At 37.2% G+C, this 18388-nt stretch overlaps 1 long non-coding RNA gene across 1 annotated transcript in view; it reads right to left on the bottom strand.

Annotated features, from left to right (window-relative positions):
* Positions 1 to 1636: 1636 nt before the first annotated feature.
* Positions 1637 to 18388, bottom strand: part of LOC126641234 (uncharacterized) — a 184549-nt gene continuing 167797 nt past the window's right edge. The window contains exon 3 of the long non-coding RNA XR_007629217.1: positions 1637 to 1684. This is a non-coding gene — a long non-coding RNA (uncharacterized LOC126641234). The remainder of the gene's footprint in view (positions 1685 to 18388) is intronic.

Below are 18388 nucleotides of genomic sequence, written 5' to 3'. Positions count from 1 at the left end.
AATCACTTCCAAAAAAAAAATTCCATTCAGACAAGCTGGACAAATGACCTATGACAATACTTTTCATGACCAAATTCCCTGAATCTAAACCATATAATATTTTTGTTATCCCTTCCCCATTGGTATCGCTTAGGGGAAAAAAGTAATCTATATCTATATCTATATCTCTATATAGAAATAGATGATATAGATATCTACTTTTTTTTAACTTAGCCAATCATGGCAAATAAGCTTTTTTCCCATCTCTTCTTCCACTCTCATCTTACAATGTAGCTGATTCACAAGCAAATTAAATAATCCCAGCTAAAATTGCTAATTCTGCCTGCTCATTCATTCCTAGATTTTTATGACTTAAAGGGCCATTTTCTTGCCTTACCTGGACATGAAGAAAGCCATGCAAATTGCCTCCACATGACAAAATGCAGTGAAAATGTGAAGGACTGTCAAAAAGATTAGTTTATCAGTAGGCTGGGAAAGATAGCTACTTTGCTTTCGTATTGAAAAAATATATGTGCTGTCCAAATGAACAATTTAACTGCTCTTGAACTTCCCAAAAATCTTCACACACCATGCATCCACATGTGAAAGATTCTGGTTGTTTCATGTTTGAATTCCTGAGCTTACACTTTGGTCTTCTGGGACAACTGGGCTCAAGCCAGAGAGCCTGGCATTTTGTCGCTTCCCACAACCAGATAAAAAGCAACTGGGACTCCAGACTTGCCCTGGAGACTCCTTGCTGTTCTGCATGCATAAAAAAGTAAGTTCCAGAAGCCAAACTTATTGAAATAAAATATTTTGCCAACTGTGCACAAGAGTTTTGTGCACAAGAGTTTTGTGCACAGTCAGCTATGTGGTGTGGGTGCATGCCTGCCTACACAACGTGAGCTTGAGACCTGTAGACCTAGCCAGTAAAAAGGAAGAGGTCAAACAAGAAAAGATATTCAGGCCTCACTTCTTTTCCCATAATCATAATGTAGTTGGTTTCTCTAGAGAAACTGAACTATTTGCCTCTTTCTCCTCAATGGTTAAAACTGCATTTCTTGGGAAAGACTAATAAAATGAACAATAGAACCCTGGAGCCTGCAGAGCTTGGGTCCAGTTTGTACAAAGAGAAAACAAAAAACAACCCCAAAAAAGGCCATCTTCTTAAATTTGCCACAACAGCCTCATGCCTAGAACCACAGGAGGAGGGCCCACACATAGCTTGGCCATTAATTACAATTTTTGCATCCTTTTGGTTGTATTTTTTGATGACAGGAGCAACTAGAGAAAATCAGAATAGAGAGCTGGGGGTCATTCTGAGTCACTTCTTGCTTTCCCTGTCTCCTCTCAGAGGGCAGTAGCCCTTGGACTTATTTCTGCAATTTCCTGAGCATTTTCCATGAAGTGCTGACTTGCACTCGGCAGTCTGTATCACTTAGAGCAATATTCAGCATCACAAAGGATCAGATCCCGTAGCTGAATCCAGCCAATCTGGACTTACAACTTGTCAGCAGTAATCCACTGTGAGCAAGGTGACAGAGTACCAAAGATCTGCATGGCTGGATGGTTGGCACATGTGTCCCACATTTTTGGGGCACATGTATGACCGTGTGTTACATTAATATGCTCTGACTTAGTCTTACCGTAAAGAACTATCAGCCTCTTTCAATCTATTCACTGTGGTTGAGTGCTCACCGATTATCTGTAGGAGTGAAAATACAGCTGTTTGTTAGACATGAGACATTCATTTAGCTCTCTGTATTGTCAAAGACATTATTAGCTAATTTACAGCAGGAGAATCTTTACCTCCAGTATGTGTGATGAACCTCAGTTGAACCTATTTTGCACCTATTCTATGCCTCAGCTTGCTCTGGGTAATGGATAATAATTTGTGTGAGCCAGAAAGAGCTGCTCAACTTTCATAAACATAATGAGCTTCCAAGAGTGGCAATTAGAACAAGAAGTATGGATTAATTAATTTCTAATTTCTTATGGGTAAATTCAATGTATTTCACATTGGTTAAGAAAGACACAATGTCCATGAAATCCCACAAAACCATTTTTTCCCAATCATGTTTCAGAAAATAAATTTGCTTTAATACTTAGTGTTAGAAACAGTTCAAAATGAGACGTGACAGTCCTAGAAGTCCTAAAGCACCAAATAGGAATTTCTCTGAAGGGATTTAATCTCAGCTTCATATTCAGCATTATTTCTCATTGGTTTATTTGGAGCATATAAAAATATTAATTTATTGCTGCATTTAATATGGAGAGTGGTGAGTAGCTGAATTTTGAAACAACTTGTCATTGCTGAAAATGTCAGGGCCACTTCTCCAATAGTCATTGAAAGTTTTAGTTAAACAATGACAGATATATATAGGAAACAAGCAGTCAAAGAAAAGCACACCTTGTGTCAGTGAAACACTACATAACGTCATCTCCCTGTGAGGATAGAAATTATAATTTTTAAAGAAATCACTCAGATTTTCAGTTTTAAATAGAAGATGTGTGATAAACCATATCTTTCCTTTTCCATCTAGATGCCACAGGATACAGGAACCTACCCAAGCCTCGCAGGTAGGGAAATACTCAGATCAGCTGGAGAGAGGCCAGAAGGAGGCAATGAAACTTGCAAGAACCCCAGAGCACACGGGATTTTAGGCAAGACTGGAAGTCTGGTGGTGGTGGTGGTCAAAAGCAACTGCTGAAGTAAACTAAGTAGAGGGTATATGGTAACAGTCTGGCTACTTAAAAAAGGAGTGAAAAGTATCTTTTCATGTCCACTGAGCATAAAGGAAGAAGTTATTTCAAGTATGAGAGACTTAGGTTTAGACTTCATGAAAAAAAATTTCTTATGATACAGGTAATTAAACAGTAGGATACGTTGCCAAGAGAAGCTGTTGAATTTCACGTCAGTCAAGATTTTTAAAAATGCACTGAAAAGATGCCTTTATGTAGATATAGTTATTCCCATCAGAAAGGTGGAAGAACAGACCAGGTGTTCTTAAATGTAGAATCCTGAGATACGATCTATTTTCTATTCTTCTGTTATAGCTATTGTTTCTATGACCTGGGAGTAAATTAACCAGAAGATTTTGGAAGAAAAAACTTTTTTCACATTTTATCCCCCTTCACTTTTAATTTTTTCTTTTCTCTTTGGTTCTTTCCTTCTGGAGTCATTGAAAAGGAAATGTTTTTTGTCTCTCTGCTAGATTAACCCTCCATAATCTTTCATCCATATCTGTGCAAAGCCACACTCTTTTTTCTTGTGTGTTTCCAGAGTATGTCCTTGCAAAGTTATACTAAATGCTTGATTGTGCATTGGAATTATCCAGTTTGCAATGACAGAGGCAGTTCTCTTTCTGCAGAAGATATCAAGATTTGTTTCCACCATCTGATCCCAAGTTAGCAAAAGCAAAGTTTTTATTATATTTAGCCTTGGTCACCATCAACTTGACAGTTAAAGGGGATTCTCACTCACTGAACTGTTGTGGATTTTTAAAAAAAATCAGGCAAAACTTGAAGTTACCTGCTCTTCTTCCAAAAGGCCACAGAAGTTTTGTTACACATTTCAGTAGCAGTAGGACTACTTCATTGTACTGGGAAAAGATTATTTACCCTCCTTTTTTTACCTTTGCATGACAGTTCTCATAGAACACTAAATAATGCTGGCAGGATTTAAAATTGAATTCAGAATTATTTTAATTACCCTAAATGTTTTACTTTTTTTTTTTTTTTTTCAATCTAAGTGCATAAATAGGATCTGCTCAAACATGCCTAGCAGGATGCATTTAAATGCCTCATGCAGATAGGCTGTTCCCTGCTTCCTTGTTTGGTTTGGTTTTCCCTTTCTTGTTTAAAAAAATCCAGTAGTGAATGAAACTTAATTATGCAAATATGCTAAATCCAGTTGACAGTCAGGATGCAGGCAATGCTCAAGCAAAACTGGTAAGCTGAGGGCAACATCTACATTTCATTATTTATTAGGGGCCAGATATGAAAAGGCATTTAAACACCCAGAGAGACAGCCAGTCAGTAATATTTACAAAAACACCTAAGCAAATTAGGTGCGTTATTCCTGTACAATTTTACTGGTGGCAATATGCATAAATTAGTGGGGGAAATTAGTAAGCAGTGGCCTTCCAAATTAATCTACTTTATGATTCAGCAATCTTACGCATTTCTCTGAATGAAAATCCCAAGTGCAAAATAAGAGTCATGTATACATCTACACGCCTATTTTTTTAAATTACAGTATGTTATATGTAAGAAAAGAACATTTTGTGCAGTATATAGAAACTCTGCTAATGACAGTTTTATCACTTCATATTGAAATGCTATAGGAAATTATGGATCATGAGCTATAATTTCAGTGGTAAACCCAAAAGTTATTTCCAAGTCTCTCAGCAAAGATGTGTCATAAATCAGGTCAAAGAGAACACGACAAAGAATTTATGCAGTTAGTATTTTTCTCCGGGAAGGGACTGAAAAAAACCTACAGAGAAATGCAATGGCACTACTGTTTCTATGTGCAATTTGTGAAAGACGTGTTTCTGACACAGCTACTTATGGATGGTGGTATTTGTAAAAGGATAAGGATGCAAACCTTCATATGTTGAGGTAATTGGTTATTATGAACAAATGAAGTGAGTGGAGGATTCAATCAAAATAAACTCTAAACTTCATCATTTTTAGCAGTTTGCTATAAAATTCACACAACAAATTTGTGTTCGGTCCAATCTATTGAACAGTCACATTTCTGACTGGACAATGAATTAAGGAGTACACATAAAACTGACAGATGGCATCTTTCTAGGAGGGATTCCAAGCACTCAGGAGGAGAAGATGAGTACTCACAGTGATCCTAAAAATGTTGCTGAAATGCTCAAAAACTAACCATATGAAATTCTAAGGAATACTAGACTTGGAGTAGAAAAAAGCCAAGACGTAAATGTAAAAACGCTTAGCAGAAAAATCTCTGGCAGTAATGATGAATTAAATAGTCTTAATATGTTTGAAGCCTTTGCTGAGTAAAAAGGCCACTGTCATTCTGGAGTGTGTTAAGTGGCATGCCATAAGTAAGAGATGGATGTCTTTATTCTGTCCTATGCAGCAGTAAGAGGGCTTCAGCTAAAATATAGTTTGGTTTTGAGCATGGCACTTTAAGAAAAGATGCAGGCTAACTAGGGTGCAGGCAAGAGCAGAAACACAACTCAGAGGTTTAAAAATGTGACAAAAAGTTGTAAGAAATGGATTTGCTTAGTTTTGAAAAGAGTGAGGAGCAATTCAGTAATAATCTGCTAATATGTAAAAAGATGTTATAATGAGCACAGTCATCAGTTAGTCTCCATGTTCACCCAATGTAGAAATCACTGGCTTAATTTTTCAAAAAGGAGAAAAATATTAGATTAGATTAAATTAGACATTAAAGAAAAACTTTCCAGCTGCAAAGGCTGTTAAGGATTGGAAGAGTCTGCCTAGGGAGCTTTTTTAACTTCGTAATTGAAGACCTCTATGAACAGATTAGGCAAAGATCAGACAACCTGAGAATATTTGACCTTCTCTCAAAGCAGGGAGATTGACTGACTGAGATTTACAGATTACTTTCATCCTGCATATCTATAATGCTTCTTATAAAATAATATTCTTAAATAGAAAAGATTCAATGCATTCAGCAATTTATATTGATCATTTCAATTTCAGATCCTTTGGGATTTGCATTCCAGTTTGGAAGGCTCCATTTGAAAAAAAAAAATGACCAAACAACCAACCAAAATGTGGAAAACCTCTTTTACCTTTCTCAGAAAATGAAGGAACAGTTCATCTCACTTTGAAATAAAAGGCATGATTTGTATTGATTGCAAGAGGAGATTCTGTGTTGTTCAGGATTGAGATTTGTTATGTTTCTTTGTGGAGAAGTGCACTTGGATTGTCATGAGATTTGCAAAAATTGCAAGTCAAAGTTAGTAGGACTGGTTCAGGAAATACCAAATTAAATACATATACCGTTATGTGTCCATCAATTGTATGTTTATTTTAAATATTATGATACACAGGTTTCATGCTATCAAATTAATTTTTTTTTTTTTAATGCAGAATTTTCAGAGGTAGTTCTAAAGGGACCATGTCACTAAAGTATTTTATTCTCTTAAGCTCATGGAGTGGAATAGCATTTTTAGCTAAGAAAATTCTTTAGCTTGCACTTTGTGATTGCTAGTGCCAAAAACATTGCTAAGAAAGTAGCCTTATCTGAACCTTTAAGTCATAACAGACACTTTGCAAAGATTAACATGTCTGTAATCTACATGCAAGTCATTTGGTTTGAAAACAGTCGGAAAACTTTTCCCAGGTGACAATGTGTTTTAAATAGACATTAGTAGGAAATATATTGTAAATATTACAATTACACACATCTCAAAGGGAGTCAAATAGCCTTTCCTTTTAACCCTCTGCCAAATTAATTCTTTCTAGAATTACAGAGTGGCTGTTCTTCAGACATCGAAGAGATCTGCCTTGGAAATACCAATAGGCAATTAGTAATAAGCACCATGCAGATCCAGGGCAAGAAATACAACAGCCTGCTAAAAATCAGGCTTTATGGCTGCCTCTCCCTTCTGTCTCACTGCCTTTTCCTTCTCATACCTACTGCACTCAGATCACTTTTACAATAACGTTGTTCTCATTGTGAGCATGTATTTGAGACCTTACTTATACCTCATAGGCTAATGATTGGCTTTACCCTGATGAACATGAAGGTGTCAGTAGGTATTAATAATACTGGGAAAGAGATAACAGTATTTCCATAAATTGACCTTCTTGATGATGACTTCACCCCATTTTCTTCAGTTCAGTTTAATGACTTGAAGAGTGCTCAGTGATGAAACCATTCCCAAGTATAAATTATTCACCACAGGAAAAAAGTAGTAGTTCCATTTTGCAATTTTCCATCAGTGGCTGAGCCTCTGTAGGTGAATTGTTGGCAGAGGCAGAACAATTCTTCTGACCCTTGTAAAATTATTCACACCATTTTTTAAAACAAGATAACAAAAAAAAAAAAAAGTTAAAATAAACATTTTGTTGAAAAAAAACATGTTGACTCATCCATTTCTCCTCTTAAAAAAATGTATACATATATAGCATGTAGAAGAGAAAACACCTTTAAAAATACAATTATTGTCATTTATTAACAAGGAATTTCATTTAAAAGATACAAATAGGAAAGATCAAAGGGCTGGACTAGAACCAACATGACCATAAATATTTTAAATGCTTGACATTACATACCAGATACAAATAAACAGAGAAGCAAATTATAGCTTGTATTTCTAAAGATAAAATATGTATATCATCTGCATGGTAATATTTGCATATTAGGTACTAGCTTTTAAGGTCCATTTTTGAAAGGATGATTTTTCTAGTATCTCTCCATTACTTGTTGTATCACACAGCCAAATTCAACTGGAATTCAATGCAGAGAAAAAAATCTCTGCCTTTTTGCAGGAAGAGTTTTTCCAGGTGGGGTGTGCAGTTATCTACTGTCTTTCCCTGGTGTTTTTCCTGATCTGTTTCCTTGACATCTCACATCTGCTGGAGGTGGAAGGGTGGAGGCAGCCTGCTGCTGGACTGCACTGTCTTCTACTGTCTGTGAGAAATGTGCTGAGAGATGAATTGTAAATTCTCATCCAGATAATAAGAATGGGCACCGTACAGGGGAGCCTGTATGCAGATCTAGAATGCCTGTTTTCTGATTTGTTTTTTCTTAACATACAAAATCACAGCCCTAACAGATTAAAAATGTGAACTTTTGGGGTGCAACGAGGTCTGTTTAAGCATATCCACTGTCATGAATGGAAAGTCAGCTTGAATTTATGCTGCGTATAAAGTCAGAGAGCAGAGTTTTCATTCTGTCAGCACAATTTGATCTTATGATAACAGGACAGTAGAAGATGGAAATTCTGCAAAGATTTTTGTAAATTATTTTCCCATTTAGGCACATTAAACCTCCAAAATATTTCCTTTCCTCTTAAGATGAGTCTTTTTAAAGGTATCCCTTTCCTAATGTTATCGGGAAACTCATTGTAAAGCCACATGTCAGAAGGTATGATATTAGGAAATAAAAAGAAAGCTGTTGTATATATGCATCATAATCTTCTGATATTCAAGGGAACATAATCTTATATTAGGAACTACCTGGCTGTTCCAAGAGGTCCCAAATTATAAAGATCTAAATCAAATCTGGTAGACCATCATATTTTAGCAGTTTGATGGATTTTCTCTTGCCTTGTACCCTTATTACTGTGTAACCGCACAGAAGTTGTAATTCCTGAAAAGTCCCAGAATGGTACATGCAGTTCAGATCTGGGCACTTGCTGGTTTCTCCACTTTGAAAGGTAATTGAATGGGAACAAGTAAAAGTGCAATTGAATATGTAGGCTAGAGGCACTAAGTTGCAGCCTCAAAGAGGTCATGCAGAAATGAATTTTTAAAAAGGACTATAAAATTGCATCTAAGATAGATGGGGTGGAAAAGCAATATTTAAATGAAATTGTTATGGATATAAGTCACTTGCCAGGCATTCTAACTATTTCCAACATAAAATATGTTTTCACTTCATATATAAAACATTGTTATTATTCACATCCTGTGTCATGTTAACATATTAAAACTTAAATGTTTAATGCATATATTAAAATTTTGTGTCATCATTAACACCGCTGATGAATACCCTTTAACAAAAATAATGGAAAAGATATGTCAAGGCAGATAATTTTTACAATTAGAATAAAAATATGTAACTTAAAGTGTGATAAGATAAAACCGCTTAATTCAAAGTTTCGCAATCCTCTCTCCTTGCTCATGGGAATCCAACTGCCATTTGTTTTCCTATTAAATGACATTTCAAATACTTTATTATAAACATAAATCACATCTCCTTTTGAGAAGGGAAATGACAAACTAAATTTGAGGTCTGACTTGCATTTCTATGCTCTGTCCAAGACTAAATAGATGAGCAGTTGCTATATAGATTGTATTTGATGGATAAACAGAGAGAGGCAGTAGGTTATGGAAAACACGTCACTTGGAACTGACATCTGCCCTCATAATTCGTGAGTGTCTTACCCTGCCGTGTCACCTCCGCAGACATCAGTTCCCCGTCCTGGTTAACAACATGCAGGGGATGAGATTTACTCTTTCTTAAAGTAAAGCTGCCTCTTGTAAAATGCATACCTTTCCTTAATGGGGGATGTTCTGTTTTGTGTGGTCAGGTAGTCTGTGAGAAACATCCTCGGTACTTGGAGGGGGTGCGCAGAACGACATGTAGTTGCATGGAAGCAGGAGAATGCTGGCACAGAGATGTGATCAGAGAAAGTGTGTTCAGGCTGCCCTTTGTATGGGAATGCCATAGTATGGGTGAGACTACTCCAGCAAGCAAGATGCCACCCAGCATGAGATCATGCTGCAGGTCAGACCTCAGAAAGCTGGCATGTGCTGTCTTTGTGATCCCTTTGACCTGTTTGTGGTTGTGCTAGGCACTTTCCTAACCAGGAGTGATCAGGCAAGGGTGAAACACTACCAGCCACACAGCAGTCACACCACATGATCTAAGCTTCTTGGTCATAGGGTGTGTTTAAATTAAACCTTCAGGAAAAATTTTTCTCCATCAGCAATGATTTCCTTCCCTGACATGCAGAGGGTGTTGGTGATTGCAATTCATCAACACTTCTCCCATAGACCCACACAGAGCGAATGCACACATGAGTGGCACCAATGTAAAAAATCTGTTAGATCATCACCAGCAGGGTGATAAATCTGGGCTAGAGATTTTAATATTGTGACATGGTTAGGTTTGTTTCTTCCACTTCTAGCAATACCCTTGGACCTCACTGAATTTACCTAAATTAATGAAACAGGGGTTCACTAATTAGGGCTTTATAAGTGGAGAAAGAAAATCAATTATCTTAATAAAATTGTTGAAATCTACAAGGTGCAGAATATTCACTTGGAAATCTCTAACATTTACATTGCATCATTTCCGTCTCTTACATTTTTATTATCATTTTTCTAAAGAGCAGGGTGTTTGGGTATTTTTTTCCTAAAACCAAGTTCTTACAATCAAGTGCTTAAAAGATAATTTCCACTTTCATTTAAATATGGTACATTTGTTGACCATTTAGCTGTAGAGAAAAATTTTAGGATGTGACTCTTCAGGGTCCACAATCAAAAAGACTAGGAAATAAAAATTTAAGCATTTTTTTTTCCTTTGGTAAACTTCTTGGGTTTTAATCCACTTTAGTATTTTGTGACCCAACTCAAGATTTTTGAAAGCCTGACGCTGGCAATATCAGTGCTGTTATCCTGCAGTCGTATTGTCAGCAGATATTTGGAATGACCTACATAATTCATTCATGAGTAATACATTCAACCCAAATACATACTGAAAAAATCCTTTACTGTGTAATTCATTTTTATTTGGGTGATGTGTAATCATATAATCAAGAAACAAAAGCCACTCTCATCTTGCAAGAGTGTAGTATCCTTTTGTGTTTCACCTGTAATTGTGGGTGAGAAAATTAGTTTAGCCTGATTATTAGCCAAATTAATTGTAATGGGGAAGAGAGTGTCCCACTAGAACAGCAAGAAAAAACTTAATCTCACTCTCTTTTTATGTGTTGTAAATCAATAACTGAGTTTAGATATTTGCTTTCTACCTACTATTTCTGTCTTCCACTAGCATAAAATTATTTAGGAACAGCTGTTTAACGATATTTGTTTCAGATATATAGATTAACCATATTTTTCTCAGACAGAAAAAGCAAGAAAACTTTATAGAGCTTTAAAAATTCCTGTGCATAAGTCTCATTTCAGAAGTTCCCTTTTTAAAAGCTCTCTCTTAATATCATTTAATCTTTCCTCTGTCACCTGAAGACCTTTTCCAGTTGGATCTTTCTTACAAAATTACTCTTTGAAATTTTTTTTAATTGTTTTAGGTTTTAGGAGCATCAGGAATATTAAAATTGTGCTTGTGAAGTTTGGCTTAAAAATAGATTTTTTAAGCCAGCTAATGTGATACTGATGTTTGTGATGCCTTAAAACAATTGACAGCAACAACGAAACAGGAATTATGTAGTTTTTTCCTCCTCTTTTCTAGGATCACTTGACTTAATGTTGGTCAATCTGAATTTAAAAAAACACGAAACAATATTTTCTAATCATCTGAGGATGAAAGAGATTTTGAAAGAGGGTTGTTTATGAAGGAATTCCATGACATAGAAAACGATCCATCAGTAGGTAAGAAAAGAGGAATATTCAGTTCTCATAACTAAAGATAAAAATGAGAAGAAATTTTTAAAACACCCTGACATATAGCAGAAAACATCAGATTCAAACAAACCTGATAAATTCAAGGAAACAGATTCGTAATTATATTTAATGTTTAATATGCAATTTTCTGACCTTGAAATCATTAAAGGAAGATAAAATGGGCTACTTTCTATAAAAAACCTCTATATCTTCTAAAAAATCCATTTTTAATCAATTAGGCAAAAATTAGTAATTTTAAAAAGTAAATTCTTCAGAAAATATATCCTTAGCTTTTGCAAGAAAAAAGTCACTAGTATAAAAAGTTTGCTGAAAGTAAGTTAAATTGAAATTATCTTTTGCCCTGTAATATGTATAAAAACACACATCTAAAATATACTGTAAATGTCTAAAAAATTGAAAAATAATACCTGAAGAAGTTATGGCAGCTTAAATAATGTTCATATAAAATTAAAGACAGAAAATTTGACTGTAACTTTCACCTAAGTCATAGAATAAATATTTTAGAAACAAAAAAACTTTCATTAAAATGTTGAATTAAAACGAACAAACAAAACCCCCAAAACCAAAAAACCAAACACATGACAGAGTATAATGTTATCATTATGAAAATGTGGTGATTGTATCTGGAAAGAAGTTAACTGTTAGAAAATTTCACATAGTCATGCCTATTTAGGACAAAAACCCATGTTATTTGAAATATAGTAGGTGCACATCATGGATTACTGAATAAACATGCATATACATGAAGGTATAGTGCAATTTCAACTTCATAATGTTTTGTCCTGATATGCTAATAGGGTAGCTTTAAAAAGAAATCAGGCAACTTTTGGTTATAAATCTTTTTTTCTGGAACATTTATATACTAAAGAACATAATATTCTGAAAGGATTTTCAAAGGACCATAAGGGAGATACAATCGCCACATCTTATTGAATTGTGTTATGCATTCCCTTATAGATTATCTTGGAAAATCACAGTGCACATGATAATACAAATCAAAACAACTGCTGGTTTATCCATTGCACTACAAACAGAGACCTACTGCAGTCAGTGCTGACTACCAAAATTGTCAGATTAACACACCGGGGCAACTGAGCTAGGGAGGTGATTTCCTCTTCTCAGCATGCAACTCAACAATGTTTCACAAATCACTGCTCCGTATCTGTTTTATACTGCTGAATTTCAAAATTGCCTTCTGTATTCATCTGTATATATCTTTATGGAACCAGATACACATAAATCATCACTTTACAAATCTCAGCTTCTTAAATAAAGTCGTGCATGCCTGGCCTGATGACAGTAGCCCTGAGCACCTGGCGGCTCCCACTGCTGCCAGCAACAGCAGCTCAGTCATTGACACAACTTTGGAGTCAGCTCAGGTACCAACATGGGCAGCCTCTGCGCAGAAAATTTGGGCAGATGGGGCACCAAGCTCTGGTGATGACATCAACTAGCACAAAATGTCCTGTATTACCTGAAATGATACTTAAGCTCTCTTATTTTCTAAAACGTTACATCAGCAACCTGGAAATGATCTCTACGCCCTCAAATCTCCTGAAACATGCCTAGGAATTGCTTGAGGTGATATTGGCTAGCAAGTCCAAAGTGATAGAAGAGCCCATGCTAACAGTTCAATAGCTCAGAGGGCCAAGGTCCAATGCTAAGGAATATTCTCCGGCAGGTTTCAGGTCAATGGTATGATCCTGGCTGCAGAAACCCTTTTTAGTTTCACATCACTAAAGTATTAGAGACATACCTTTTCTTCAGCAGCCAAGGAAAAGCAAAACTAGAGAAAGAGTATTCAGGTAAAATGAAAACTGTGTTTCAGTCCTTAATGGTAACAGACAGAGTATGTTGAAGATTTTTTCCAGAAGCTATGTATTTTACTCACACTTCAGGCAGACCAGTGTTTCTGTGGCAGAACTCTAACCAAACCTCACAGTTTAGCCTCAGAATAAATGAGTGTTTAATTAAAAGCTGCCATATATAGACAAGTTTGGGTTTATTTCTATATGAATGTTTGGTCAGCTAATGCACTGGAAATTAAATTTTAGTGATGGAAGGGTAACGGGAAGTCCTGAATGCCATCAAAACAGAAAGCAAAGGAAGGAGGCTCACAAAGCACTGTTGCTAATGAGACAAAAAGCATTATGCATAGTGATTTCAGCTAGTTGTTATCGAGGCCAATAGGTTGAGTTGCTCTAAACACATACAAACATTGGGAAAAGAGCCTTTTCACACCTCTGAAGCTTCCTTTACCAGGCTTCTCACATGAGCTTGGTGTGACTGTTGTTTTAAAAGGCTAAGGTCAAGTATTTAGCTTCAGAGTTCAGGTTGTATTCCCCACTCCAGAAGACCATTCACTGTCCCTTATTTTCTCTGGGGCAGTGCCAAACCCATCTCAGCAGGGCTGGCTCTAGAAGGCTTTCCCAGGGAAAGGTAGGCTGACCACCCTCATAATGATAGCTGCCACTTCTACTTGCAGTGAGGAAATTCAGCTTGACTCAGGGAAGGGGGTCCTCTCCTGATTTCCATAGACAGCAATTGCAGTAGTAAGCAATAAATGAATGGGAGAAGCAGAAAACATTCTGGAGTGCCAAGGGGAAAGTACTTTGAAAGTGGTTGAAGAGAGCTGAAGGGATGGGTCGGAAGAGAAAAGGTGCATGAATGTGAGGCATGGGGGAATGGTGTCAGAAAACAGACAGCATGCATGTAAGTGTAGGGTTAAAGTGCATCCTGGCAGGATGCAGAATGCAATCTGTAGATGAAAAAATAAATGTAGTGCCAAACCTTTTAGAATAATTGCACTGTAAACCCCCTGATGATCATGAGGCACTAATGTATATTAATTGCTAATATGTACAGATATAGGTATGCACTCTTGTAAAATATACTTATCACTGCAATATTAGTAGGTAATACAGCAGGTAATACTACATAATACATAAATATTTTATATATATATATTTATATTTCATGATTTTCAGGGTTTCAGCAGTACAGGGTGTTACGACAGTAGAGCTGATCTACTCTTCCTCCGTTACCCATTGAACAAGAAAAAAGAAAACTCTGCACTCTGTTTAACTGCCAGAACAACAATAACAACAATTAAAAAAAAAAAAAAGGAGTAACAATAGGATTAAGAAAGTATGTCTGTCTCTAAGCCAAATGGAAATTAAAGGCTGTCCTGAGGACCTTGCAGACTAAAAGGCAAAGGTGGAAGACACCTCCAACTTTTAAAAGCTGCCCAGTTTAAGGGTAGGGCAGTTATTTCACCGCCAGTACACCTGAGTATGGTACTAGTAGCTTTTTCACATACAGGAGTCTGAATCATCCAGACACCCCAAAAGGTAAAATCCAGTGCAGGGTTGTAGCCATTTTCCTTCTGTCCAGAAGCATCGTATCTAGAAGTATACCTGTGTACAGGGATATAATCACATACAACATACAAACACCTATGGCTAGCTTAATCCCTGCTGAGCTTGAATACACACATATATACAGTTTTTGAGGGAACTATTGCCTTTTCATCTCCTTTTGAATTTTAATAAAATTAGCCTTTCTGAAGTAATTAGCTAATTACATAGAACGTATGTAACTCACATATCTTGCTCTAAAGCAACAAACTCGAATACAGCTCACCCTTAGATTCCCCTGATCAGGGAGACCTGAAGAATGTTCCCCCACCCAACATCATTTCAATTCATCTTTATTTTACTTTGCTAGAAAGTGTGTCTTTGTAACTCGCGGTGCTGGGTGAAGTGCTCCGCTGTGACATGAGACGTCGGGTTCTGTCAGTCACATCAACTGATGTGATGTGACGGAGCCTAATGTGATGGGACCAATGCCCTGCTGAATGTGTACTGTGTCACTGTGGTATTCAGAGGAGGCTGGTTTCTCTGAGAAGAAATGCAGTGAAGGAAGCCAGACTTCCCATGGTAAATAAGGCTAAAAAATTTTGTAAATGAAAATGCAATAAAGAGTTTCCTGCATATGCATGCAAATGGCATATTTGGTTTATTTTGTTTTATCATTTGTTTGCAATGGCATTTTGATGATATCCAGTTTTCTGTCCATTCTATAAAACTCTGACTACAATCTACCTGAGGGTAGGACTGGAGTTCTGCCACTCTGCTTGGGACAAATATTGTTTCTGGAAGGCCCATGCACTACTCCCTGGTGGATGCCACAGTGCAAATTGAAGGTCTCCTTCTGCAGCCCCTCCGTGTTTGGATTCAACAGCCATTTCTTTTGTTAGCAGCTTCTTCACACCAAGCCTACCCTATGCCTCTGATCCTCAGCAACAAAATGTCTTGAGTTAGCTTGTGCTAGTTAGTGGTAGTTCCTCTCAGAATGCAAACAAGTCTCTGAAAAAGCACTATAAAGTTTACTCTGATCTTAAAAATGTTTTCAGAAGGCTTCCAAGGAAATAAACCTAGTAATCACCCATTAAGCCATCACACTTAGCAGAAATGTTTGCTTTTAAGGATATGGTTTTCCCTACTTTTTAGGCAGTGCCAGCCCTCAGACTGCTGTACCTTGTTCCCATTAGCAGTCCTCTTACATGAGATAGCCACAGGAGCTGGTGAAGCCCAAAAAAGAGAGTAAGTCAGTCCCGTCCTCATCATCAGCCAGTAGTACAGCTCCCAATGAAACTGGATGGGTAATGGGAGTAAATTATCGCTTTCTCAAGTCAGTTCCAGATGAGACCTCTAGCGTTATTTATATCTTTTGGCTAAGTGCTCCACTCTGTGAAATGTTGATCATCCCAACATTGCATTATGACTATAATGTCACAGTAGTGACCTTAAACTATTGCTATGGCACTAAGCAGCTATTTCAATTTAAGATAAAGACAATTTTATGACAGTTTTTCAAAATGGCTTTTTTTACATGGGTCACCTCAATCATAGAGAAATTGCTGATTAGCTTTTCACTCCTAATCCCCTTAGTTTCTGTACATATTGGTTATGGTAGAAATTCACCACTGTTAATTATTCTCATTATAGAATAGTCCAGTAAATAGCATGCAGCAATGTTGAATGAACAGGGAAAGCCCTTTGGGTTACATACAGATATGGGCAAAACATCTTGTCTCTGAACTCATAGAAATTTGTAAGAAAGATGATACATGTCTTCTGGTACAATTTCTTAGGAACATGTCAGCCTTGCTGCTATTATACAATGGCTCATAAAAAAAAAAACAAACCAAACCAAACCAAACAAAAACACACACACACACACAAAAAAACACACAAAAAAACCCCAAACCAAACAAACAAAAAACCCAAAACACCCACTAAAAAACGTCAATCAAACCTATCAATTTTTATAGAGCTAAACAAATCAATTTATGCTCCCACTCACAGTCTCATGAGTATTTTATTTTCTATCATTGTAAAAACTTCTTTGTCTTTATTTTACATTGGAAGCTACTGGCTTAGAGCAAGGTGGACCAAGCACATCAAAAGAGAAGAGTAACCCAAAAAGTTTGCTTTTAGAGAAAAAGTGTTGGGGTTATTTGTTGCTAGCACAAAATGTATTGTCTTGGTTGAAAACAGAAAAAGAGATGGGTAGAGGAGCACAAAGAGAGAGACAGAGAGCAAAACTAAGAACTGGACCTTAAAAGGGACTTGGAAAGTACCCATTTCCATGAGTACAATTCACTAAGCCAAGTCAAGGTCCACATAGAAAGGAAAAGTTGTGTGTCTTAACAGTTCCAACACTGAGCTGATTGGCAGAGGGGTTATCAAAATGAACTAATACCAAATACTGCTTCATAGAGCACATGAACACCACCTTCCTTCTCTGCCATGCATAGTTGTCAACCCATAGCATTGGCTCTAGCAGTTTTTTAAACTCTTACTTGAAGCCAAGGTACATTTTCTTGTACTTGGAACCATAAATTAGTCTTTTGAATGTAGATGACTGTCTCATTCCTCCCAATAGAAAGATGAGCTGGCAGGAATGGCATTGCTCCTGGGAAGTAAGTTCAAACACTCAAACCGGGCACAAGACTCAGGTTTCTCAGTCATGTGCAGGAACTCCAACCTACTAATCAACTCCTATTTTCCAAAAGGCAGACTTTCCTTTTTGACTACACCACACCCCTTTTCCCTCAGGCCTTCACACCATGTCTCTGAAGGACAGTGACTGTGCACTGGGGTAATGACAGTGCTGCTGGGTGCACACCTACCTCCCCAGGCCCATCACAAGGTTCAGATGTTGGAATGGTAAGACTACGAAGCCCTAGAGGGCTTTGGCTCCACAGTGCTCCATCCAACTAAGATAAGGGCAACTCTGCATGCATGTGGTAACATCACTTCAAGGCTATAAATAAGCTTTGTGGTGTAAACATAGGTTCCTGGATAGGCTCTCCTACCCTTAATAGCTAGGTAAGGTAATTGTTATTTATTTTTTAATCATTCCCTTTGATTTAATTGCCTGTATGCTCCCTAGGGTGCATTTTAATTACCAAAGTACTACTTTGGATCCTGGCTAAGTATGTATGCGTAAAAGTGAGTCTTGAAATTCAGCAAAAGGTGAGATCCTCATTGCTGGACAACAGCTTGAAGTGGCCCACAGTTTAAAATCCAGGATTTACAAGGTACAGGTGAAATCCTCTCATTCATGGCATAAGTGGAGACAGGTGGCAGGGAGAAGGTTAAAAAGGTGGCTGACATTTGCCTGTTTTCTCCTTCCCCATCAATGTGCACAGATGGGTGTGGTGGCCATATTCCAGCTCATGGGGCAATCATGTTGCACCAGGAGAGCCATGCCCTATCTTCATTTTTACATCAGTTGCTGGAAACAGCCCAGCTTGCAGGCATGAATTTTCAGGAATGGGCTCTTGCTGCCAGTACTCCTCCACTGGGATTTCGGAGTGGTAGCTGCTGACACCGCAACTGTATGCTCTAGTGCTCCAATACTGGAAGGGGAGACAGCAATCCTGTATGAAGGATGCTGCCAGAGCATTGTCAGTCTGATGCTAGAGGACAAGGAAATATTTCTGCTGTGGACATGGTCTCTGAGAGGGTGCAATTAAATCACCAGCATCTGAAACGGCTGAAATAGCTTTGGGAGA

The sequence above is a fragment of the Myiozetetes cayanensis genome, unplaced genomic scaffold (genome assembly GCF_022539395.1).
Source record: "Myiozetetes cayanensis isolate MyiCay16 unplaced genomic scaffold, myiCay2020 scf1, whole genome shotgun sequence".
Lineage (NCBI taxonomy): Eukaryota > Metazoa > Chordata > Aves > Passeriformes > Tyrannidae > Myiozetetes > Myiozetetes cayanensis.
This window is presented reverse-complemented; position numbering and strand designations above follow the sequence as displayed.